Here is an 11,714-nt window from a genome sequence, read left to right as displayed (position 1 = left end):
TATCATCCCTCCTTATGGCAGTAATTGATTCTTCAATTAATATTGCGACCCCCCCTCCTCTTATACCTCCCCCTCTGTCTCGCCTGAAGATTCTGTACCCCGGAATATTGAGCTGCCAGTCTTGCCCCTCCCTCAACCATGTCTCTGTGACAGCAACAATATCATACTCCCATGTGTTTATCAACACCTTCAGTTCATCCACCTTATTCGCAAGACTCCTTGCATTAAAATAGATGCCATCCAGCCTTGCCCTTACATGTTTGCCCTGTCTTCCAAGCTGACTTGTTTTTTTTTCTATATTTGGCTGCACATCACCCCCTATTGTAGCTCCACTCTGTATCCCATCCCCCTGCCAAGTTAGTTTAAACCCCCCCCAACAGTGCTAGCAAACCTCCCCGCAAGGATATTTGTCCCGCTCTGGTTCAGGTACAACCCGTCCGACTTGTACAAGTCCCACCTTCCCCAGAAGCAGGCCCAGTGATCCAGGAAACTGAAACCCTCCCTCCTGCACCAACTCTTTAGCCACGCATTCATCTGTTCTATCCTCCTATTTCTATACTCACTAGCCTGTGGCACTGGGAGTAATCCAGAGATTACAACCTTTGAGGTCCTGCTCTTTAATCTGCTACCTAGCTCCCTAAATTCTTGATGCAGGACCTCATCTCCCTTCCTACCTATGTCGTTGGTCCCAATGTGGACCACGACCTCTGCCTGCTCACCCTCCCCCTTGAGAATGCCCTGTAGCCGCTCAGTGACATCCATGACCCTGGCACCAGGGAGGCAACAAACCATCCTGGAGTCACGTTTACGGCCACAGAAACGCCTGTCTGTTCCCCTTACGATAGAATCCCCTACCACTATAGCTCTTCCACTCTTTTTCCTCCCAGCCTGTGCAGCAGAGCTACCCCTGGTGCCAGGAAGTTGGCTGCTGCTGCCTTCCCCTGATAAGTCATCCCCCTCAACAATATCCAAAGCGGTATATTTGTTTGAGAGGGGGACGGCCACAGAGGACCCCTGCACTGCCTGCCTGCTGCTCTTACTCTGCCTGGTGGTCACCCAATTACTTCCTGCCTGTACAACCTTTACCTGCGGTGTGACCATCTCACTAAACGTGCTGTCCACGACGTTCTCAGCATCGCGAATGCTCCATAATGAATCCATCCGCAGCTCCAGTGCCGCAATGCAGTTTGTCAGTAGCTGCAGCTGGATACATTTCCCGCACACCTGGTCGTCAGGGACACCGGAAGGGTCCCTGATTTCCCACATAGAGCAGGAAGAGCATAACACGGGGCCGGGCTGTCCTGACATGACTTACCCTTTAACTAATTAATTCAAATTAAATGAATCCCACCAATTTCACTTCAATTAAAAGGTATACTCAAGGGCCCTTGCTGAACAGCAGTCCCCCACGACACAACAGAGACCCTAGAATCCACAAACTCTAACCTTAGACAAATTCAGCAGGAATATACACCTGGAGTATTGTGTGCAGTTTTAGTTTCCTTACCTAAGAAAGGATATACTTGCCATAGAGGGAGTGCAGCGAAGGTTCACCAGACTGATCCCTGGAATGGCAAGACTGTCATATGAGGAGAGATTGGGTCGACTCGGCCTGTATTCACTCGAGTTTAGAAGAATGAGAGGGGATCTCATTCAAACATATAAAATTCTGACAGGGCTAGACAGACAGGATGCAGGGAGGATGTTTCCCCTGGCTGGGGGGTCCAGAACGAGGGGTCACAGTCTCAGGATACAGTGTAGGACATTTAGGACTGAGATGAGGAGAAATATCTTCATTCAGAGGGTGGTGAACCTGTGGAATTCAATTCTCTACCACAGAAGGCTGTGGAGGCCAAGTCACTGAATATATTTAAGAAGGAGCTAGATAGATTTCTGGACACAAAAGGCATCAAGGGGTATAGGGAGAGAGCGGGAATATAGTACTGAGGTAGAGGATCAGCCATGATCATGTTGAATGGCGGAGCAGGCTCGAAGGGCCAAATGGCCCAGTCCTGCTCCTATTTTCTATGTTTCTATGTTTAAGGTTATTTGTTTTGTTTCATATTACCTTAAATCACCAATAGAAGATTAAAACCAAACACCTTTAAAAAGAAAGAACTTGCATTTATATAACGCCTGTCACAACCTTAGGACGTCCCAAAGTGCTTCACAGCCAGTGAAGTGTAGCCAGTGTTGGTTTGTATGCAAATATAGCAATCAATTTGCACACAGCTATGTCCTACAAAAAGCATTGAGACAAATGATAGGTTAATCTGTATTTTTCATATTGTTGATTGATGGATTACGACAACTCCACTGCTCTTCTTCGAATAGTGTCACCGGATCTTTTACATTCACCTAAACAGTTTAATGTCTTATTCAAAAGACGTCACCTCTGATAATGCAGCCATCCCTCAGTACTGTGCTGAAGCATCAGCCTTGATTATGTGCTCAAGTCCTGAACCTACAACCTCCTGATTTAGAGGTAAACAGGCTTCCACTGGGCCAAGCTGACACATACAAACCTACGAAAATGACGGGCAGGGAAAGACCATCAGGTCCATCAAGCCTGCCCACACAGTCATGATGCCTGAAGCATTGTGATTAGAACCCCTTACACATCAGTCATGTCATCTGCTGGGAGAGGCAATAAAAACCCAGAGCCAATTAGGGAGAAAAAAATTTGGAAAATTCTTCTTCGACCCCTTTAGGCTTGAAACTGGTCCAGTAGACCACATTGACCACGCTTATATTAACTGGTGTTTCACCTACCTTTTTAAAGAACGTGATCTCCACTCCAGCTAGGAGCTGGTCCAGCTCACCTTTGAAGGTCTGCGGAGTCAGCACTCACCACACGAGCCGGTAACTTGTTCCAAAGGTCTATTATCCTCTGAGAAAAGAAGACTCGCCTAACATCTAACTAGCCCTACACTTGCATGACTTACATGCCTGACCCCAGGACTTCCCCAATCTATCAAATTGAAATTATCAATTAATAGTAACACAGTCTAGCCCTTTAAATATTTTATATACCTCTATCAAACCAGCCCAAAGTCTACGTATCTCTAAAGTGAATAGGCCGAGTTTTTTAAGCCTATCTGAGTAACTAGGGCTGCTAAACTGGGAACCTTTTCCAAACCTCTATTTCACCCACCATGAGAGGGGACCAAAACTGGACGCAATATTCTCAATGTGGTCTAACCAAGACCTTGTGTTTTGTTTTATATTGAATAGTCCTGTTAATACAACCTAATACTCTATTTGCTTTGGCTATGGCTTCTTGGCATTTGTCATGAACCTTTAGAGAATTATGAACAATATCACCAAGATACCTTTCTCGCTCAACCAATTTCAGTTCTTTTCCACGTAAGGTGTAAGTATTCCTGGTGTTGGTCCTGTCCAAGTGCATAACACTGCACTTATCTACATTAAATACCATTTGCCAGAGTTTGGCACATTCTCCCAGCCCATCTAAATCTGCTTGCAGAAATTTATTCTCCTTCACAGACCTAACACTTGCACAAATTTTCATATCATCTGCTAATTTGTGGACAATTGCCCTTACACCCATATCTGAATGGATATGTTTAAGTAATTATTGATTTTTGTAATTCATAATCTTCAGTGAATGTTGTGCTTATTAAGGCAAGGGATATTAACTCGCCTCTGAGTCAGAAGGTTGTGGATTCAAGTCCCACTCTAGAGACCTAAGCACTCTAGGCTGACACTCCAATGCAGTACTGAGGGAGTGCTGCATTGTCAGAGGTGCTGTCTTTTGGATGAGATGTTAAACCGAGGCCCCGTCTGCCCTCTTAGGTGGATGTAAAAGATCCCATGGTGCTATTTCAAAGAAGAGCATGGGAATTTTTGTTGGTGTCCTGGCCAATATTTACCCCTCAACCAATACCTAAAATCAGATTATCTGGTCATTATCACATTGCTTTTGTGGGATCTTGCTGTGCACAAATTGACTGCCGTGTTTCCTACATTACAACACTGACTACACTTCAAAAGTACTTCATTGGTTGTAAAGTGCTTTGGGTCATCCTAAGGTCATGGAAATAGCTATATAAATGCAGGTCTTGTCTTTCTTTTTACTGGGGAATGAAAATTTTCCCATTTTATTTCACCAAATGCCACATCAAGTACTTTTGAGCCAAGCACAGCATGGCTGGATGCAGAATACAGCTCCATCTGCCCTCTCCCAACAATATGGTTCAACCCAACCACAGAACAACAGCTACTGTGTGATTTCCTTCTATTTTCTACATCACCCATCTCTGTGGTCTGTCCAAGTGAGACTGTCAGTTCCTATTAAATTATAGGCGCTTTTGTGCTGTGGTCCTTACCCATTTAAGGACTCATTTTACAACCCCAGTAAATCAGTGTTGGGTCTTCCGTGAGCTCGGACAGGACTGGGCAAGGGGTTTGGGTGGATGGCATCATCGGATCTTTGGGTCGGGGAGATGTGAAATCCAGCTGTTGCTCGCCATTAAAGGGGAGGGTCATTTCTGTGCGATGCACTCCACCAGATCACCCCCACCCAGGTGGTGAAGATGAAAATCCATCCCCTTGACTTCAACAGGATTCCCCCACAGTGAGGCAGGAGATTAGTCGGGTTTGCTGTTTGCCTCTCCCTTTGTTACTTCTTCCTCTTGCAACTTGGGAACTTGGGAACTATCTTATCCCTTTTCCAGCTCCCCTGCGAGCCTCAAGCCTTTAAATCCGTGACCTTTTTTCCTTGCCTCTGCACCCCTCTCCTTTTCTGCCCTGCTTTAATCTTATCCTAAGGCGAGATCAGTTGATCCTGGTCTATGCACAATTATACCTCATCTCTGAGATGAGTACTAACATAATACTTCAAACATCTACAGCAAAGCGACACCATACTGCCTAAGGTCTACAAGAGAGCTAATGTAATCCACGCACACTGTACAACAGTGCCAGTGTGGCACCACAAGTCCACAAGTGAGTCAATATAACATGACAGAGCCTGATACAATGCCAACCTCTTAGCACACAGTCTGCTAGAGTGCTGCCGTAATAGCATCACCCAGACCCTGAAGGTGTACCAGCGTAATGATAGAGCACTGAGTCTATCAGTGTGCTAAGAACAGCACAAGGAGACTGCCAGTGGCACAGAGCAACACAAAGGTCACATAACTAACTGTGCCTCCTAACTTACTGACCCTCTGTTTATAGGGGTCCCAATCCTGTATAAATATTCATGCAGAACATACCCCCTTGTGTAAATATTTGAACCACAAAGAGTTAAAATACTTCTGTTTTGGATATCGCTCCTCATTCTGTGGCGATGAATTGCTGAGAAGATGCTGAGTGGAATATCAGTAGCCAGAAGTTCCCACTTTGTGGATCTGTTTGGTTCGTGTTGACTCAGGTCGTTGATCAGGAGGGTGGGGCACGGCAGTGAGAAACTCAGCTTCCGTCTGGGTTAATGGATGCCGGGCCCTGTTTATACCGGTGGCATTCAGGCACAGCTTTGAGCTGAGACTCTCTGATGTCCTGGCCCAGGAGGAGCAGATGGTTCAGGGTCATATTTCCAGCCTCACACCTACGGTTCAGTGAAATACACAGTTTAAAAGGAGGTAATTACACTGTGTCAGAGAAGTGCAGACACACGATTGACAAATGTTAAAGTCATGGTTAGTTGCCCCTTCATTGAAGTGTCCAATCAATGCTTTACAAATAGAGTTACTAAAGCCACATAGTGAGCTGGGTTTCTAATTATCGTACTCACAAATTACCCGAAACTCTCATCACCAGTATTTGTTGTTAAATGAGGCATTTCCATCTAGGACTCAATGTAAGTCCACATTGATGAGTGAGTTACCTGGCTATGTGAATAGCAAACTCAGTCTGTGCGATTCTGCGCTTATGATTGCAAACTTGCGACAATCTCTACCGTTGGCAAAATAAGAAACTATTTTTGTTCGTTGATTTCAGCAAGAAATGGCTCGGAAGGTTTCTGACAAAACCTGTACGTACACCATCAGTCTGTACCAACACTGTACACACCCCATCAGTCTGTACCAACACTGTACACACCCCATCAGTCTGTACCAACACTGTACGTACACCATCAGTCTGTACCAACACTGTACACACCCCATCAGTCTGTACCAACACTGTATGTACACCATCAGTCTGTACCAACACTGTACGTACACCATCAGTGTGTACCAACACTGTACGTACACCATCAGTCTGTACCAACACTGTACACACCCCATCAGTGTGTACCAACTCTGTACAGACCCCATCAGTCCGTACCAACACTGTACGTACTCCATCAGTCTGTACCAACACTGTACGTACTCCATCAGTGTGTACCAACACTGTACGTACTCCATCAGTCTGTACCAACACTGTACATACACCATCAGTCTGTACCAACACTGTACGTACTCCATCAGTCTGTACCAACACTGTACGTACACCATCAGTCTGTACCAACACTGTACATACACCATCAGTCTGTACCAACACTGTACATACACCATCAGTCTGTACCAACACTGTACATACACCATCAGTCTGTACCAACACTGTACATACACCATCAGTCTGTACCAACACTGTACATACACCATCAGTCTGTACCAACACTGTACATACACCTTCAGTCTGTACCAACACTGTACATACACCATCAGTCTGTACCAATACTGTACATACACCATCAGTCTGTACCAATACTGTATATACACCAGTCTGTATGAATCCTGTGTATGCACCATCAGTTTCTGTAACACTCTCTGATGCACCCCATAACCTTCACTCTAACTTTCTCTGATACACCCCATATCCTTCTCTGTAACAATCTCTGATATACCCCATAACCTTCACATAACACTTTGATACACCGCATAACCTTCACTCTAATACTCCGATACACTCCATATCCTTCACTGTGACATACTCTGATACCCTCCATATCTTTCACTATAACATACCCTGATACACTCCATAACCTTCACTCTAACACTCTGATACACTCGATATCCTTCCCTATAATACTCTGATACACTCCATACCCTTCACTGAAACATACTATGATACATTCGATATTCTTCCCTGGAACACTCTCTGATACACCCCATACTCTCACTGAAACACTCTCTGATACACCCCATACTCTCACTGAAACACTCTCTGATACACCCCATACTCTCACTGAAACACTCTCTGATACACCCCATACTCTCACTGGAACACTCTCTGATATACCCCACAGCCTCATTTAAAACTCAATTTAATCTGAGATAAAGATATCTTTCTTTTAGTGATCTGTGTACATGAATCCCTAAATCTCTTTGGACCTCCACTGTTCCTAGCTTTTCACCATTTAAAAAATACTTGGATCTATCCTTATTTGGCCCAAAATGGTTGACCTCACACTTACCTGCGGTGAAATCCATCGGCCACACTTTTGCCCACTCACTTAAACTATCAATGTCCCTTTGTAATTTTATGCTCCCATCCAGAATACTTACTATGCCACCAATCTTTGTGTCAGCAGCGAACTTGTGTATATGACTCTCTATTGTGTTATCTAAGTCATTAATAAATATAATGAATAGTTGAGGCCCCAGCACAGGTCCTTGTGGGACACCACTGGTCACTTCCTCCCAATTCGAGTACATACCCACTATCTCTCCTCTCTGTCTTATACCACCTAACCAATCTCCTAACCAGGTCAATAATTTGCCTTCAATTCCATGAGCTTTAATTTTAGCTAACAGTCGCTTGTGTGGAACCTTCTTAATTGCCTTCTTGAAGTCCATACAAACGACATCCATCGACATTCCCCTGTCTATTACTTTAGTTACTTCCTCAAAATGTTTTACTTGTCACTCCATCTGTAACTGTTTTGTTATTTTAGTATTCCCTTCACCTGGAGTATTTATATCACTGTTTGTGGCCTGATCTCTGCTCCTATCCATTTTTAAAATCTTTTACTATTGTTTCTGAGTGAGACCTCTCCCCAATTAATTAGTTTATGGATCTCTCTGGATGAATGAATTAAGATGGACCGAATGGCCTACCTCATTCGTAATTATATTGTTATCTTATGAATGACTGCCATTGTTACAGGGTCGAGCATTCCCTTGATGTTGTAAGAGCTCATGGGGCTGATTTTCCTCTGTGTGTTGTGAGCCAAGCTCGGGGGAGCTCCGCCGAAGAGGTGGGAGCGGAGACCCCTAAAGCTGAGTCACTGTTCACATAGTTCCTGGTGAATCCCTGACGTGTGCGGGAAGCCTGAAACAGGCGAGAGAGTTTCACTTTAGTGCAACTGACGTGGGATCGATGCTATTACGCTTCCCATGTCATTTTCTGGGGGTTTCATTCGACATCTGGCAGAAATGAAGAGTGCTCACAGAAACCGGGCATGAGAAGGTGCTGAGCAGCCCCATCAGATCAGAGGACGGGTAAAGGGACTGCTCTGAGTATATCGGCTATGCTTTCTTTTTCAGCGCTACACTGTGGGGCTGGACAACACCCTGGCTGCAGATCTTCAAAGCAGCCAGAACTCGGTGGGAGATTTCCGCCTTTTAGGCCTGATGCTGCATTCAGGTTCTGAACCCCGATGTGGAGCAACTGCCCATTCGCAGGCAGTATTCCTGTCCAAGCAAATAAACCAAACAACAACAACATGTATTTATATAGCATCTTTAACGTAGTAAAACATCCCTAGGCACCTCACAGGAGTGTTATCAAACAATATTTGACACTGAGCCACATAAGGAGATATTAGGACAGGTGACCAAATGCTTGGTTAAAGAGATAGGTTTTAAGGAGCATCTTAAAGGAGGAGAGAGAGGTAGAGAGACGGAGAGGTTTTGAGAGGGAATTCCACAGCTTAGGGCCAGAAGGCACGGCCGCCAATGGTGGAGCTATGAAAATTGGCAAGAGGCCAGAATTGGAGGAGTGCAGAGATCTCGGAGGGTTGTAGGGCTGGAGGAGGTCACAGAGATAGGGAGGGGCGAGGCCATGAAGGGATTTGAAAACAAAGATGAGAATTTTAAAATCGAGGCATTGCTGGATCGAGAGCGATTGTAGGTTAGCGAGCACAGGGGTGATGGGTGAACGGGACTTGGTGCGAGTTAGGATGCGGGCAGCAGAGTTTTGGCTGAACTCAAGTTTACGGAGGATTCAAGGTGAAAGGCCGGCCAGGAGAGCATTGGGATAGTCGAGTCTAGAGTGATAAACTCGGAAATTCATCCCGGTTCAGCTACTTTCAAGTCGGGCGGGTTTCAACTGACACTGGGGTGAGGGGATGGGAGGAAAATCTGTACAGAAATCTGGTGCCCCATTGTAAAACCCTCTAGTGCTGGGCTGTCCACTTATGTTATCTGTAATAGTACAATTTATCTGGTATACTTATGCCAGCGTAATGCTCTCAGGGAGAGAGTAGGTATGAAGTCCTGCTGTGAGGTCTCCTATGAACTTTCTTGTGATTCTGAAGGCTGACAATATCTATGTGCTCGAAGCCCAGTTGGTTCCAGGAATGGCCTGTCCTTTTCCAGCTGTGGAGAGCCACGAGCTCTCAGGAGCCTCTCTGGTCAATCGCCCAGGGGCAAGTCCTGGCAAAGGACTTCCATTGGCCTGAAGCTTAAGTCGCAGATGACCACAGATGACAACTGCTTATTTTGTTGACACAAAGATGTTTTCTTTGGAACAAAATTGATTTCACTGTTCGTAGAAAAATGAAAACCTCAAATGTCACAAACCGCAGAGGAATACCTCAGAATAAGTGAGAAAAGAGGGAGTGTAATGCAGCAATAATAAAGTCACAGCACAACAAAACAAAATGCACCAAACACCTGAAAATACATCAAAAGCAAAATACTGCGGATGCTGGTAATCTGAAATCTCCCAGTTCTGATGAAAAGTCATTGACCTAAAACGTGAACTGTTTTCCTCTCCGCAGATGCTGTCTGATTTGCTGAGTGTTTCCAGCATTTTCTGTTTTTGTTACCTAAAAATAAATGATTACTCATCTTGAACGGACATCTTTCAAGCAGGTCCAGCTATTCCACCAGGGAGTTAGGACATCCTCCGAGTTTGAGGCTTGTTTTTTGAAATGAGCTTCCCTACAGTACCAGCAGTTTGAAACTACAATTAATCAGTTTATAAAGTCTTAATTCAGATGAATAAAGTCCCGCCTCTATATTTCTCGTGGCTTTCACAACCTTAGGTTGCCCCAAAGTGCTTTACAGCCAGTGAAGTACTTTTGAAGTGTAGTCACTGTTGCACAGCAGCCAATTTGCACACAGCAAGATCCCACAAACAACAATGTGATAATGACCAGTTAATCAGTTTGAGTGATGTTGGGTGAGGAATAAATATTGGCCCAGGACACATTCCCCTGCTCTTCTTCAAATGGTGCCATGGGATCTTTTAGGTCCCGCTGAAAGGGTAGATGGGGCTTCAGTTTAACGTCTCATCTGAAAGACCTCCTACAGTGCAGCACTCTCTCAGTACTGCCCCTCCGACAGTGCAGCACTCCCTCAGTACTGCCCCTCCGACAGTGCAGCACTCCCTCAGTACTGCCCCTCCGACAGTGCAGCACTCCCTCAGTGATGCCCCTCCGACAGTGCAGCACTCCCTCAGTGCTGCCCCTCCGACAGTGCAGCACTCCCTCAGTGCTGCCCCTCCGACAGTGCAGCACTCCCTCAGTGCTGCCCCTCCGACAGTGCAGCACTCCCTCAGTGCTGCCCCTCCGACAGTGCAGCACTCCCTCAGTGCTGCCCTTCCGACAGTGCAGCACTCCTTCAGTACTGCCCCTCCGACAGTGCAGCACTCCCTCAGTACTGCCCCTCCGACAGTGCAGCACTCCCTCAGTTCTGCCCTTCCGACAGTGCAACACTCCCTCAGTGCTGACCCTCCGACAGTGCAGCACTCCCTCAGTACTGCCCTTTCGACAGTGCAGCACTCCCTCAGTGCTGCCCCTCCGACAGTGCAGCACTCCCTCAGTGCTGACCCTCCGACAGTGCAGCACTCCATCAGTGCTGACCCTCCGACAGTGCAGCACTCCCTCAGTACTGCCCTTTCGACAGTGCAGCACTCCCTCAGTGCTGACCCTCCGACAGTGCAGCACTCCCTCAGTGCTGCCCCTCCGACAGTGCAGCACTCCCTCAGTACTGACCCTCCGACGGTGCAGCACTCCCTCAGTGCTGACCCTCCGACAGTGCAGCACTCCCTCAGTACTGACCCTCCGACGGTGCAGCACTCCCTCAGTGCTGACCCTCCGACAGTGCAGCACTCCCTCAGTGCTGACCCTCCTACGGTGCAGGACTCCCTCAGTGCTGACCCTCCGACAGTGCAGCACTCCCTCAGTGCTGCCCCTCCGACAGTGCAGCACTCCCTCAGTGCTGCCCCTCCGACAGTGCAGCACTCCCTCAGTACTGCCCCTCCGACAGTGCAGCACTCCCTCAGTACTGCCCCTCCGACAGTGCAGCACTCCCTCAGTGCTGCCCCTCCGACAGTGCAGCACTCCCTCAGTGCTGACCCTCCGACAGTGCAGCACTCCCTCAGTGCTGCCCCTCCGACAGTGCAGCACTCCCTCAGTGCTGACCCTCCGACAGTGCAGCACTCCCTCAGTGCTGCCCCTCCGACAGTGCAGCACTCCCTCAGTACTGCCCCTCCGACAGTGCAGCACTCCCTCAGTGCTGCCCCTCCGACAGTGCAGC

Source organism: Heptranchias perlo, chromosome 33, assembly GCF_035084215.1.
Source record: "Heptranchias perlo isolate sHepPer1 chromosome 33, sHepPer1.hap1, whole genome shotgun sequence".
Lineage (NCBI taxonomy): Eukaryota > Metazoa > Chordata > Chondrichthyes > Hexanchiformes > Hexanchidae > Heptranchias > Heptranchias perlo.
Note: the sequence above shows the minus strand (reverse complement) of the source record.